This window comes from Dermacentor andersoni, chromosome 3 (genome assembly GCF_023375885.2).
Source record: "Dermacentor andersoni chromosome 3, qqDerAnde1_hic_scaffold, whole genome shotgun sequence".
Lineage (NCBI taxonomy): Eukaryota > Metazoa > Arthropoda > Arachnida > Ixodida > Ixodidae > Dermacentor > Dermacentor andersoni.
Genome location: NC_092816.1, coordinates 192,973,901 through 192,989,844, shown reverse-complemented (window position 1 = coordinate 192,989,844; position 15,944 = coordinate 192,973,901). Strand labels below are relative to the sequence as shown.

The window sequence follows — 15,944 nt, the reverse complement described above, 5'->3', positions numbered from 1 at the left end:
TCTCGTCTTACTGACTCGTCCTTCGCGTAAGAATATCTACAGAGGTTCTACAGCTACCTTAATTCTACACAAGAAAAGCAGGGTGATACCTATAGAGAAAGGGGTCAGACAGGGAGACACAATTTCTCCAAAGCTATTCACTGCGTGCTTAGAAGAATTCAAGCTATTAAACTGGGAAGGCTTAGGAGTAAAGATCGACGGCAAATATCTCAGCAACCTTCGCTTTGCCGTTGACATTGTTTTATTCAACAACAATGCAGACGAGTTAAAAGAAATGATTGGAGACCTTAACAGAGAGAGTGTAAGAGTGAGGTTGACTATTAATATGCAGAAGATGAAGATAATGATAAATAGCCGGACAAAGGAACAAGAGATCAGGATTGCCAGTTGGCCACTAAAGACTGTGAAGGAGTACGTTTACCTAGGTCAATTAATCACAGGGAACCCTGATCATGAGAAGGAAATTCACAGAAGAATAAAAATAGGTTGGATCGCATACGGCAGACATTGCCAGCTCCTGACTGGAAGCTTACCATTATTATTCAAAAGTAAGGTGTGCAATCAGTGCATTTTGCCAGTGCTGACATATGAGGCAGAGACTTGAGAGCAAGTTAAGGACAGCGCAAAGAGCGATCTAACGAAGATTGCTAGGCACAACGTTAAGAGAGAGAAAGATAGCGGTTTGGAACAGAGAGCGATCGGGTATAGACGATATTCTAATTGACATCAAGAGGAAGAAATGTAGCTGGGCAGGTCATGTAATGCGCCGGTTAGATAACCGTTGGGCCATTAGGGTAACAGAATGGGTACCAAGAGAAGGAAAACGCAATCGAGGACGACAAAACACTAGGTGGAGCGATGAAATTAGGAAATTCGCGGGCGCTAGTTGGAATCGGTTGGCGCAGCACAGGGGTTATTGGAGATCGCAGAGAGAGGCCTTCGTCCTGCAGTGCACATAAAACAGGCTGATGATGATGATGATGATGATGATGATGATGGAGGTGGTGGTGGGCCCCCCCCGAAAAAAAATCCTGGGTACGTGCCTGGTAAGCATGTTGCATGTTGAATCTAAGCATGTTGCATGAATCTAAGCATATTATGTCGGAAGCTGTCGACATAAAGATTCCATACTGTCGAAGCAATGCAAGTCGTCGTTGGTTGTGCTCATGCGAGATTGCACAACATGCGGGCGGTACATGCGGTACTCCATGCGGAATATTGTAGAAAGGTGTATTGGGCTTCTGAAGAGCCAGTTCCAATGCCTTCAACGGTACCGGACCCTGCTCTACAGCCCCGAGAAAGCACCTGTGATAGTGGCAGCCTGCGCAGCCCTGCACAACATTGCGCTGGAGGCAGGCGAGCCACGTATGGTTGATGACGATGATAATGATGACGATGTGGCATAAGTCGTACGGCAGCCTTACCAGAGCACGAGTGGAGAGTTGCCACCGGAAGCAAGGCGCCCACCACCACCACACGACTTGCTCTTGAGAGGAAGACTGCAATGAAACATTGTGGTCAACCTTTTCAGAGGAAACAGGGACCACACACTGCTTACCTTCAAATAGTGCAGCGGCGCCTGCGCCACTCCAGTGGCCACCACTAGGAGCCACACACTCTCCCATGAGGCACACCTCTCATATGCTTGCCAGGTGAACTGTCTTGCTCAATTTATTCATTGTGACAACTGTGGACACCGCCCCTCCCTAAAATTTTGCCTGGTTTGGTGACAAGACTACACTAAAAATGCATAAGGACCGCATCACGGTGAAAATGACCATTTGTAGATCTCATGTGGTCGTCATGGCTGATTTCCACTACAGAATCATTTATACCCTAAAAAAGTTCATAGATAATTTGACGGCCTTTATAACATTTCGCATTCTTGAAAAGTAAGCAGACGATGAAAAGCAAATTTGGCAAGACCAACGCAGCCGAAAGTAATTGAAGTAATAAGTTAACTGGTATTGTTAAAATTACAATGGGCCCAGGTGCATAATGTTTAGCGATTAGACTGTCATTTATAAAGTGCACAATGTGAAATATAGACAATCACTAAAGTTTGAAACACCAGCATTAAAGGAAACACACAAGGGCGTGGTAAACGCTAAGCTATGTTTATCTTCAAATAACAAGTTTGCAGCGCAGCCATGAATAACTTGTGGCAAAGTTATATCCTATGTACATGGCTTTGGAAGCTCAAGCAGGAAATCAACCGTTATTTGATAGTGGAGTACGATCGTTCTGTCGTGTATGCTTTGAAATTGTTATGCACTCTACCTCTGTCATTTACACCATTTCATTTTGACTCAGCAACTGCTGTTTAATGAGCACTACATGCGCTCACTGGTGCATCACAACAACTTAGTGGTGACAAAAAGCTAGCTGAGGCAACCTCACTAGTAAAGTATGACAAACCAAGGCCAATTACAGCTCATGTTTTAACAGCATGCAAAGCAGCAAGTGGTCTTTCTTTGCCAAACAGAAGGTGTTAAAATGAGTTGATAGAAAAATGAAACATGGCGCATTGCAAAGCTGCACTTAGCGACAGCTCGTGCTTTCTTGCCATCATGCAGTCATTCCTTCCTGCACAAGCGTGGTCAGCAAGTGCGCGTGTGCTGTAGAGCTCCCACAGCATGTCAACAGCCCGGCCTGACTCTCTCTGCCTGTGCAACATCTGTGCAGTGCTATGTGACACCTGTGCATAGTTGCAGGCAAACTTCCCGTGCACTGCTGTGTAAGGCACGTTGTCGAGTGCGTATTTTATATCTTTCCGTGCTTGCAAGTAGTGAGCAATTGTGAAGCTCAGGGGCCTTACTGTTAACATGTGGTTCCTCTGTAATTCGTGCAAAAACATTTGTATTATTCCACAGTGATTTGTGCCAGCATGCAAAGACAATACTTGGGCCGATATCACCCTTGTTGCAGCCTTGTGTTGTTCTATGTATTTCGCCTGCAAGTACCTCGTGTTCATCCCTGTAACATATTTATAAGGCCGTATGTGGATGTGTGCTTAATTTGCAAAGGCTCCGATTGTGCTCTTCCACAAATCTTGTTTGTTTTATTGTCAGGCATTCATGGTGCGGTAAAAGGCCATTGCACAATGTGAATATAAATGTCTAAAGTCTTCGCAGGTGTGTGCTCTATGAGGTACACCATGTGTTTGTTTTTGCAGTCAATGCAGGCAAAAATATTTTGCTTCTTTTCAAAGGCCATGTCAGTCATTGCATATGTCAGTGTTATAGCTATGCACTGGTATCTACAGAAATAACGTCGGCCTTCTTTGTCCAATTAAGCATTTTAGCCACTAAGCGCGGGGGATGGATATAGTTCCTTTGGTGCAGGAGAAAGCAACAACTATTGTAGGAGCATTGGCTTTGCTATGCTTGGTTTGCTTTGCTTTTGGCAACAGAGGCAGTGCGAAGGAACGCCGTCTTACATTTTGCTGCTTGATTTTCCAGGCGTATCGAGATTAAACCATCACAGAAGAGTAATAGACAAGCGCAGCGTGGCCACTGCTCAAGTGGTTGCGGCCAGACCGTCCTGTTATCAGCTGATCCTGCAGAACCTGCTGGATCCAGTGGAGCTTGTCGTCACGGGAGCCTGGGATAAAAGCACGCTGGCATCGAAGAAGCGACATTTGGCAACAGAGGCAGCGCGAAGGAAGGACGTCTCACATTTCCCTGCTTGATTTTTCATGTTTGAGAGTTTACCTTATAGTGAAACTTGTCTGTTTGTTAGCTTGCTGCCTCCGTTGCCAAACCACTGTTGTCTTGGACTGCATTTCATGATGTCAACCAAAGTGTCAAATTTAGCGCGTGAACTGCGCAAGGAAATAAGGGAGCTTAAAAATAGTCTTGAGTTTATCAACAAAGAGTTCGAAACACTCAAGCAGGACTGCGCTGAAGTGAAAGCAGAAAATGCAGCTCTCAAAACATCGATACTAGCACTTACGCAGGAAGTCGAAGCACTAAAAAAACAATTGCATGAAACATCGCTAAAGGTCATTGTTCAAGACCAATACTCTCGGAACAAGAACATCGAAATTAAGGGAATTCCGCAAGAAAAAGTTGAAAGTCTAGTTAGTGTGCTAGGCAAAGTAGGCGACGCACTGGGTGAACCGATTAAGAGGAAAGACATTGAGATTTGCCATCGAGTCGCGTCACGAAGGGCGGACTTGAAGTAGAGCATTGTGGTTGTTTTCAACCACCGTGCAAAGCGTGAAAAAGTGCTTGAGAAAGCACGGAAGGCTAGGATTAATTCCAGTGGCTTAGGATTTGACAAGCGGCAAGCAATATATGTAAATGAGCATCTTTGTCCGCAGCTAAAGAAGATTCTGGGCATGGCCACCGCTAAGAAACAGGAACTGAACTGGCGTTTTGTTTGGGTATGGTATGGTATGAAGAACTTTATTTAGGTCCTGAGGGATCAGTCTGGGACTGATGCGGGCCGCTCCCACGTAGGTACAGAGAGGCCGAGCAACTCTGCCGTCACACGGGCCCTCTGGACAGAAGGGCGGTAAAATCTTAGCACGGAAAACGGAAACATCTAATGTTATTCGAATTGGCAGCGAGGCAGATATGCAAAAGATGTGCGAGTAGGCGCCCCTAAATAAAGATTTCATTTATCTGTTTCATATCTTATTTCCGCCATGGGAATGGTTTCACCAGGAGACGTCATAAAGCCTAATTCGCGCGATTACCTTTCATTTCTTCACTGTAACGCACAATCAGCTAGACACAAGCATGACGAGTTGATTGCGCTTCTCGGTGACTTCCCGTTTCAATTTGACATTGTAATGATAACGGAAACATGGCATAGATCAGACAAAGAAGTGTTTCGAATGCCTGGCTTCCAAATCTTTTATTTGAACCGTTCTTATAGGTGTGGCGGGGGTGTATTACAGCTTGTATCTGATCAAATTTCATGTAGCATGCTTCCAGCTTACTCTGCATTGGCAACAGATCACGAAATGTTAAGCCTGGAATCACAGAAGTGTGTTTTCGCTGTTGTGTATCGTCCCCCTAGCGGCGACATTGAGAATTTTTTCGTTTCTTGAAAGATTGCTGTGCTTTATCAGCACAAATCACTTGCAACTTGTCATTGACGGGGATTTCAATATTGATCTTCTAGTAAATACGCCTAAGTCGCGAAGATTGCAGATTGTTCTTGATTCTTTCTGCTGCAGAAACGTAATTACGGCACCCACACGAATTTGTACCAATTCCGAAAGCTTGCTTGATTTGTTTATCACAATTAGTTCGGACGGCTATGTGCAATCTGGTGTAATTGAAGGAAACATAGATCACTCGTCCGTGTACATGATATGTAAGGTTAATCGCGCATTTTGGAAGTGTCATCGTTCTGAGCCACTCCAGATTCAAGCAATTAATCAGAAAACTCTAGAAAGGTTTCGCACGGGAATAATAAAAATAAACTTCAGCTCTGTAGTTGACTGCACAGACGCAAATTAAGCCTTTAATATATTTGTCCATACACTTTTAAAAGTTTACGAAGTTTGTTTCCCGTACAAAAAAATTTTAAAATCGAGAAAGATCAGGAAACCATGGCTTACTGATGAATGCCTCAGAATTTGCTGCAAGTAGCAGATGTACTTCATGCTCACTAGTACATTACTGAAAAAAACATTGCATAGGTCACCTTTTTAATTGGTTACGTCCCATTTCCTTGTTGCATTGCGTTTCATGCGGATATATGTCTGAAAGGTCTTTTAGAGATCACTGCTGAAAGCATAGAATTCATTTTTCCCCTACTTATGATATGCTTACAGTTAAAAAGATTTTAACACACCCCAATTAAAACATGGTAATGGTTAAAATGTTGTTGTTACTAATCATTAGACTCGGCTTTCCTAAAGTGTAAGGTATTGGCTCAACAGTAAAGTCGTAATGCCATAGTGACTGGTCGTGTGCTTACTGGTTAGTGCGTACCCTAATTACTTTTTGTCGCGAAGAGGCTACCTGGGCTGCATTGATTTGTTGCGCGGCCATCGAATCATGATGTGGCAAAACATCTACCGCATTTTAGAAAAGTGCAGAGAAAGCTAATGATTTCAGCTTCAGCACAGATATGCCTATATCGATTGATTTTAGAGTATTTACTCTTCACGCACAGAGTTCAGGTCGTTTCTTGCGCTCACCTTCAGCAGATTGGCAACACAGGGCTTTAGGACCTACACCAGGTGGGCACCAGACAAAGTCCATCAAAAGAGGTGGACGAGCATGTTATCTCAACTGCCAGTTGCATTGTTGTGAAGCTAAAGACATTGAAAAAAGGTGATGCTCCTGTCCGGTTGAGGAGGTCTGTTTATTTTCTACGTTTTATCATCACATGGAACGTAAGCAAAAATTACCGCCCAAGCAATTCGTAAGATGGTGAACCAGTGAGGCTGAAACGTCCGGCCCCGGTGTTTATCACTGCTTTAATCCTGACGGTTCATTAAACGACGGCTTGTAGGCTACCGGATCATTGGTACACAGCTGCTGCTTACACTAGGCTGCACGAGCCTGTTGCTCGTTCCCAGTTCTGCTTGCGGTGTTGTTGATCGAAAGCTGCCTGCTCTTCAGGAGTACGTATGACGCCTGGCCTACCCATTTCGGAGCCGGTGAGAAACTGCTGCGCACGCGCTCGACTGCGACGGAAAGCAAAGAAGTCTCTAGTGGCGCAGCGAATCATGCGCCTCTCTTTCTTTTTCGCACATGCGCATGGGGTTGCGCCGGATGAGTTTTTGGCGTACAGGCAATGGACGGACGGACGAGCCCGCTTGCCATATACAGCTTCGCTGTCATATGATTATATCGCAAAAATCTGTTTCTATACATGATAGTATTTCATACAATACACCTCGCATTGATTTTGCTAGCAAGTGCAATATTGTGTAATTTACCTCTTGACAAAGCAGCCCAAAGGAAGCTGGTTGCACATATGTTTATTAAACTTCACTAACCACCCAGGTCTTAGTGATGCTGTACGTTTACAAGCCAGCACATGTTCAGCTTCCCCATTAAGCCAGACACGGCTAATGTACACACGGGAAAACGGGGGAGAGTACAACCCCCTTGTGCTCGGGGTCGAGGTATCGCGCCACACCAAGCCTGTACTTAAGCAGAGAGTCCTGCGGGGGGCATTCTAACGTCATGACTAACTTACTAAGCAGCAGTTATCCGCCCCAGTGCATTCGCTCACAAACTGGTGCCCCTCGGAACAAAAATCGCGTACCTCTTGCAGCTGAGTCATTTGGAGCGGTCCTGTCGTTCATCGGTCTCTCTCAATCGAGGGGCCAAAAAGTGTAGTTACCCATTGTATTCGAACAGAACCAAGGATTGGACAATATGAAAAAGCTAATTATAGAACTGAATTTCGTTCAAACGCAAAGACTGTTCGACTCATATCCGACATTTCAAATATCCCTGCTCTCTACTTGTTGTTGTGGCCCATGACGATACCTATTCTTGAATTTCTCGAGAACTATAGTTCAAACTGCCTGATAAAGGGTACTGCCACCAAAACGCTACAAAAAGAGCTTACAATCACATAAATTCACGAACCCCTTAATAACAGCCAAGTACCGCGAAACAAAGGCTGCGGTTAAGCTGTGTGGAGCCGTGTGCGCTTTGGCCTGGACAACTAAAGATACAAGCACGTATGGGACAGCTCAACCAAGCAGAAACACTATTCTCCACGAGCAAGCAGCATCGACGACGCTCTTTCTCAATCAGTGCGCGCCGTCTATGTGCACGGTGTACAGTTGAGGTGATTATGCCTATAGTTGTGTGACCAATAACGTTACTATGGCGACCCATATGACCGTTCCCGAAGCAATTATTCCGCGCGCTTCGCCGAATAGACGCATGACACCTCGTCTTCTCTAGAGATTTCAGCAAAGACGGCCCTGTGATGAAAGGGTGCTGTGATACGCTATGCTGAAACGGTTCTCTTCCATAACCTTATTGTTCAGCTTCACCTTCTAGATGTCGAATGAAATGTCGGTTCCGTTCTGCTTTATCTGAAAATAACAGTTCAACACTTGTTTTCGGTCAGGTTACGAGTCAGTTCGACGCGCTGATTGAGGTAACGTGATGAATATGGGTAAGGTGTTGATTTTTTCTTGTCTGTCTGTCTGTCACTGCTGCGTGTACTTTCCGCGGTTTTTTTTTTTGCAATTTTCGGTACTCCGCGAAATGTCTATATCAATAATCTTAATTATTCTGCCTTATGTGCAAACGTAACGACTTGTTAGAGGAACCTGCTCGCATCGTTTGCAAATATCATTAATAATAGTCAGGAGCTGGCTGCTTCCGAATTATTTGCATTAGCACTAGCTGCTTATTCTGTGCAGGTTGATTTGCGTTGTCAACGTTATTCAGATGCAGCTGCAGCTGGGAGCGTGAGAAGGGCATTTCGTAAACCAGCAAATTTTCGTGGAACGATTGCTCCAAGGAAAAGTTCAGCGCGACGCTGGTGTCATGTCATTTTGCATTGCATGTCGGTAATTACGCGCTCTCATATAAAAAGCATCACACATTTCCTCCAAGCTGAGGAAACGAGAGTTTTGAACTGCTATGATGCAGTATGTTTTTTTTTTTTTTGCCCGTGGGCTAGCGATGGCAAAAGTGCGCCAAGAAATAGTGTAGGGAAGTCGATGATGCGCTGAATGGCAAGAGTCAGATGTAGAAAGGCTGCACAGAGGCCTAAACTGTTCCCTTTAATATATGTAAAAAATGCAAGTATTAAAATTATGTCAAGGACGAGTGATGTGAGCGATGACCATAGGATAAATTATGAAATGAAATAACACTAAAAAATCTGTCGATTCACTAGCACTACCGCATCACTAAGACCTTTGAGCGTAAGCGTCTGGAGGAACGTGCTCCACTAAACTGTAAGCTCGCCGCAATAACGCCTAGGTAGAAAGATGGCTACCAATCTTTTACTTCACGAATAACGTGAAGCAGAACATAATTTAAAAAGCTAAGCACTGCCTAGGTTTCAAAACTTCGTTGGAGACCAAGGCAGTTTAACAAGATGCAAACGAATATGTTGTTTGTATGCCAAAGAAAAATTCCTTATTCGCTACGCTTTCCGGCACTCAGGTAAGGCGTTAAGTGCGGTCAGTTTTTCGCCACATCTGCCACACAGCGGGGGGAGGGGGAGGGGGGGTTCACCACCACTTAAAAAGTATGAATGTGGGACGTATGTATGCCCTATCTGAGGCAGCAAAAGAGAACTTGAGATAGTCGTGACTTTGATAATGATGTCCAGTTTCCTAGAAGTGGCCTAATTACGTAGTGCTTAATCAATGTTTGCTCATCTCCCAAGTGTTGCCAATTGCTTCGGAGTTTTTTTTTTTTTTTTTTTTGCGTAAGAAGGGCTTGAAGTCTTTGAGCTTTAATGGAGCCATTAGGCGATGTTCGAGGATTGCGACACCCATTTTATCACCAAGTTTTCTGACCCGCATTGAAAAAGGCTCTCTCACTGCGTGTCGATTATGGTATAGTGCAGCACATGTCACATTGTTAACACATGTGTAGCAAGGATATTGGGGGTTGGACTGTACTTCTAGGAATTATATGCAACTGGTGTATGCTCTTTGTAAGGAGCACTCATCCGATTCAACATACAGGCTCTCAATAGGCTTTTTCTGAAGGCGCCTGTGGCCAGGCACATACCGGAATAGCGGACGGCATCCAGAGCCTTAAGTTCGCTCCGCGCGACAGAGGTGTATACCACGGAGCCATCATCCAAACGTGATCGAACAATGTTGCCGTAGAGGTTCAATAATCACTTCCTATCACTTCTCCGTGTTGTGCGAGACAGAATTTTTAGTAAGTTCATTGTTTTTACGCGTTTCGCCTTGCGATATTTGATATGCGGAATGAAGGTCAAGTTGGCTACAAGCACGATGCCTAAAAACTCGCGTTCCTTATTCACAGGTATTCGTTGCTCAGAAATTTAGATACTGGGATCTGCAAATGGCTCTCACTTTCTTATGAATAGAACACAGGAGGTAGTCTGGTGGTTAAGTTAAAATCCGTTTTCTTCTGCCCATTTAGACACTTTGTCTAAATGGGCAGGCTGCCTTGCTGCACTTGCTGTACTTTCATTTCACAAAGGGCGAGGTTACAACACTTCAAGCGTAATTGTCGATCGTTTAGACAGAATAGATAATTGCTCTAGGTGGCGATGCAAAGAGTGAGGTCATCTCAACAATGAAGAGCTTGCAGCTGAGCCCACCTCCTAGCAGTATACCAGTTTTTTGTGTAAATGTATAGGACAATACATTGCCAATTCTGACTAGGGAAGTACGGTTGGACAGGTAGCTTTCTATGGTGTTAAGCACATTTTTTCGAATGCCCATCGGCGACAGGTCTCGTAATATACCGTACCGCCATGTCGTGTCGTACACGTTTACCATATCGGGGAATACAGAAAAGCACTGCTTGTGTAAAGTGGATTTTCGCTTCGATGCGTGCAAGATGGTCGGTTGTAGATCAGCCTTCTCTGAATCCACATTGAAATGAGTCATGCATTTTGTTGTACTCTAGTAAATGTACAAGAAGGTGATTGATCATTTCCTCCAAAAGCTTATAAGGTAGCTTGTAAGCGACGTAGGATGGTAGATGGTCAGCAAAGAATTATCCTTACCTTGCTTCAAAACTGGGATAAAAATAGCTTCTTTTCATTTAGATCGAAGATACCCAGTGGCCCTGAAAGCATTGAAAAGTGTAAGTAGTGTAATTTGCGCGCCAGAGTGCATGTGTTCAATCATATCGTACATGATTCCATCGGAGCCCCGTGCCGACAGGCTCATAAGGAAGCTTTAACTTCGGCAATGCTGGAAGGCCGCTTATAAGGCTCGTTTGGGCTACATTTCCCGTTCAGTGGCTTACATTCTTTTGTTGCTTTATATTTCAGAAAGTTCTCAGAATAGTGGATCGAGCTAGACACGCGCTCGAAGTGTTGACTAAGAGCGTCAGCCTGGCCTCACAACTCCTTTCCTTCTTTATCCACCAGGGGCAATGGATGGGTTTATTTTCCCTAAAGCTTCCATTCCCAGTTCCATTTTTTTGCCTCCTGTGTGTATGAATTAATGCCGTACAGGAACCTTTCCCAGCTTGCCCTCGAGGCTTGCCGCCGCGTTCGCCTACCTTGTAATTCAATCTTTCTAAATTCGATTAAATTTTCTGCACTTGGGGAATGGCGAAGTATGCCTCCCGCTTTATTTTGTTATATTCTTCTGCACCTCCTTTCACTGTTCATTCAACCACGGAACTGATGTTTTGGATGACTTACCTCTTTATTGTGCAATAAATGGTATTGCTGCCTGGATTATAAAAGCGGTAAAATACACTACCGCGTCGTCAATACCGAAATCGGTGACAAAATGTCGAGTTAAGTAAGTCGATTCCTTAAATTATCTCCGTCGTAAGGATTTTTGATACCATTCACTCCAAGTAACGAAGAAGAGTTACCGATCTAATCGCAAGGTTCATAGAAGAGTAAGAATTTTGCGAGATATTATGATAAGTCGGTTCATTTTTTTTTTAATTAAGAGGCATGCACCGGAGTTTACTAGAAAGTTTTCTATGAATCGACCACTCGGGTCGCATCGTGAGTTCCCCCACATCGTGTTGTGAGCGTTAAATTCTCCTGCGAGTACGTAGGGCTAGTAAAGCTGATCAGTAAGGTTACAGAAATCGCTTACTTCTCAGATGATAATTTGGGATTGTGTATATAGAATATACAGTGACTAATTTATTTAATAAGAACTGCCTGAACTGACATTGGAGGGAAGATAACCGATGGTCATTAAGGGTTACGGACTGGATTCCAAGGGAAGGGAAGCGTAGCAGGGGTGGCAGAAAGGTGGGCGGATGAGATTAAGAAGTTTGCAGGGACAACATGGCCACGATTAGTATATGACCGGGGTAGTTGGAGAAGTATGGGAGAGGCCTTTGCCCTGCAGTGGGCGTAACCAGGCTGATGATGATGATGAACTGACACTGCCTGAAGGGGCCTATGAAGGACGAAATGCTGACAAGTTACACATTGTCGGCTACGAGAGCATGCAGCAGACAACGCGGGAACAGTTCGTGGGATCAAATCCCAGCCGCGGCGGCCGCATTTCGATACGAGCGCATTGCAGAAGCGCTCGTGTCTCGTGCATTAGAGGCAAGTTAAAGATCTCGCATTGGTCAAAATTAATCAGTAGTCTCGCACTACGGCGTACCTCATAATCAAATTGTGGTTTCGGCACATGAAAATCTCAGAATTGAAGCTTTTTTGTCTGCCTTTTTAGTGGCGCATCCATACGCGGTCTTTAAGTGTGACTGTGCCCTGGCATTTAGCGTAGCTTCATATTTTAATGGGCTAAATTTTTTTTCCCTTATAAGCTTTCTGGAAAGACCTAACAACTGTGCTGTGGACGAATTGAAAGCTGATGGATTAACATACACCATTGTGATATTTACTGCTTCTTGTATTGTGTGCAATCTTAAACAGCGACTTCTTAAATGAAACTTAGTCATTCATGTTGCCTTTACTGACCCAAACCTTCTTGGGCGATATTGGAAACCTTGGTTCTGATGTTTTGCTGAAGAAATATCGTCTTGGTTTTTTCAAGCGATATAAACTATAGACACGAATGTGGTCACTCGTTTCTTTCTGAAATGTTTTCTGAAATACCATTTTACTCGAATGCTTGTCTGTCCACTTTTTGATTATGGTTCTGAAATGACAAGTGCTTATTTTTTCTACGTTATTATATAAATATGGAGCTTTTCATTGTTCACTTAAGTGCAGTATAGCGCCTTCCCAAAAGCAGTGTGCCACATACTTTTCACATACATCTACATACTTTTTCTTTATATGTCATTTTGCGTTTCGTATGGTCGCTTCTCTACTGCGATATCTTAATGGTACCAGGCCTTGTATTTAATGCAAGGCGGATTGATCCACTGCCTCTTTAATATGGGTATTTCGATTTTGATTATGTGGTTCCGTTGGTTCATTTGTTCTAATTTAGGTGCAGAGGGTTATGCGGCAGAAACTTCATGATTATATGTGACTTTTGCCATATAACTGTTTTGTAATGAAGTTTTAAATGACTATTCTCTCTGTTGCGCAGCTCATTTTGTACTGTTCATGGTTTCCAGTAAGAAGGATGCGTGTTTGCTTGTTATCAGCCAGGAATATGCAGCTTCATAAGTTTACCACATGATAGCAATCCGCTTAAGCCCAATTTAGGCCCAGACGTAAGCTGTCCTACACATTATGGGTGCTGCTAGGTTTGATGCAGGCCCAGACGTCATGGGCCATCCTATGGATTGTCATGGGTCTTGCTAGGTTTCAAGTCGACCAGGTTGGCAGCAACGATCGCTCCTAGCCCGGGACCCCGATAGCTGGCCGATGTAAGGTCGATGTCAACCCTCAAGAACGACCAAACCAACCGATATGGCCAAGCATGGGCCACACGTGGCACGGTTGTCCACCATACACATGCCCGACGTTAGGCCGAGCAAATTTTTTCCGTTGGGATATACATCGGAAAATCTTGTCTGAGTACATGTTTTGACGTGCGCCACTAGGTAGAGTAGTGTTTCCAGAGAAAGCGCGGGAGAATCCAGCTGGAGTACACGCGTCATACTTGAGTCCTTTCGGTCGTTTCGGCCGACGCTAAAAGCATTAATGCCAACAGTCACACTCCGATGGCCTACTACGAGGTTATGTAGGGTCGTGCATGGTACTCCGAAGACATAGCGCACTCGAATACGCAGTTGTGCCCAGCAATGTCACGCAGTATCGGTAGCGGCATCACAAGGCGTCCACGCGGTGCGGCTTACATGTTTCTGCGTGCCCTGACGAACTGTCCGACTCCTGTGGGACTTTTGCTGTCTTATTGTTGGTTTGTGTTATTTCCTTTCATGCTGTATCTGTGGTTTTCTGTTGAAGCACTCGGAGGATGACTTTAGGTGGGCATTCCCACAAGAGGCTGCTTTCCTTTCTTTAATTTTTTAACATGACTGTCTTGGTCAACAAAATTAAATTTCTGAAAGCAATGCTTATAAGACATTAATCTTTTTTTTTTCGTTTTCATTTATGACGTGCTCCTTTTCAAAGATTCTTTCCAACTTAAAAGAAAATAAGAACTCCTACTCGTTCCTCACCATCCTTATGAGCACTCTTTCAATGCTGCTCACTCGCGCCCTCTGAAAAGCGACTGATAATAATTCCAAAAAGTACGCCCATAGAAGCAGAGTATTTTTATGTGAAAGTCTTAAATAGGGTAACAGGTCCATCAAGTGCTTTGTATAAGACTGACATAGATAATCCTGTTTCTTTTTACACATTGTATGGGACCATATTGCATTGCGGAGATTCCATTTTCCATTAGGTAGACAGTTTGGACGTCTAATGGAGATGGTTCATTACTACCGAATCCACCTGCTAAATTTCTAGTGGATTTTGATCAGTTGATTGGGCAATGACGATCCCGCCTAATGCTACCTGCACGCCCTTTGCGTACCTATTGAGGCATTCATCGTGGCTGTCATTTATCTGGCACGTGCTTTGCCAACGCTAGGTCAATTGCGCAGACAGCGACACCAAGAGGTTTATTTGCCTTTTGTGCAAACTAACGAGACCGCAGCGAGGCAGCCTCGTATAAGTCGCAGATACCCGTAATAACGTCTAAGAGCTCGCCGGCTTCCTGGCTCCAATTCTCGCTGTCAGCACTAGCAGCTGTCGCCAGACCGAATCATTACTGTCGCCAACGTTATTCAGGGACAGCTGGAGCTGGAAGCGCGACACGCGCGTTTCGTACACCAGGAAAATTTCGCACGACGTTCGCTTTATGAGAAATGCAGCACGAACTTTGCTTCCTCTTCCTCCATAATTAGTGTCAATAACTCTGCACTCCTGGTAAAACAAATCATCTGCCTGGAGCAAACTGAAGAAACGAAAGTTTTTCTGCTCTTTATGCGTGCGCAAGGGTTTGTGCAGGCAACGTCACTGAGCTTCCGCCATAAAAGAAAACAAAAATCACTGCCCTGGTAGCATAAAAGAAAGTGCCTTGAACAACGAAGCGTCTTGGTGGGCCTGGTCGAGCGCTGCGAAGAAATGAGGCTGTTTCAGAGAAGTGCGACTTTTTTTGTTATTCCTATTATTATAGCGCTACCAGCTGCCGTATTTGGCTTCGAGAATTTGAATTTCTGCGCTACATCACTGAGTGAGTAATGCTGCTTGACAAGCACAGATCCGCTCTCATTTGCTAACAAACGCAGTTTTGTAACCGGCATAATAAGTTTCCAAATACCACCGTTCACTTAAGACTTTAACCTGTTAAAGGGACACTAAAGCGGAAATTTATTTCTTCTGCATCAGTAAATTACCTTTCTGCAACACCAAAAACGCCACTCTTACAACGATAAGACGTTTGCTAAGCCAGAAAAAGCGCAAGAATGAAATACGGGTGGCAACGCCTACTTGAGTTCCCGCACCTGGTGGCTGTGACGTCTTGGAGTTTGATGGCGTCTTCTAGCGCCTACTAATTATATATAGCGGTACAGATTAACTACATTGTGTTCTAAAGGAACCAAATATTAAACATGGCAAGTTTCGGGAACCTTTATTAACCCAACGCGGCCCAAATGCGAAAACATACTTTGGAATGACTACATTGCGTTCTAAAGGAACCAAATATTAAACACGGCAAGTTTCGGGAACCTTTATTCACCCAACGCGGCCCAAATGCGAAAACTTTTTTTGAAATCCCTGACGTCACGCTGACGTAGCGGCGCTGGGGTATCGGCGCGAAATTCAAATACTGATACTTGGACCTTCATTTTCTCATCTAATAATCAAACTATTTTTTTTTTTAAATGACTCCCTGCAGAGTTCTCAAACAATGCTTCATTAGTTTAAAC

At 44.1% G+C, this 15,944-nt stretch overlaps 1 protein-coding gene across 1 annotated transcript in view; it reads left to right on the top strand.

The window, feature by feature from the left end:
• The first annotated feature begins 15,118 nt into the window (after positions 1 to 15,118).
• The window catches only part of LOC140216540 (uncharacterized), a 42,568-nt gene continuing 41,742 nt past the window's right edge, over positions 15,119 to 15,944 (top strand). Inside the window, exon 1 of the transcript XR_011893192.1 lies at positions 15,119 to 15,247. The gene's annotated coding sequence lies outside the window, so the exon portion shown is untranslated. The remainder of the gene's footprint in view (positions 15,248 to 15,944) is intronic.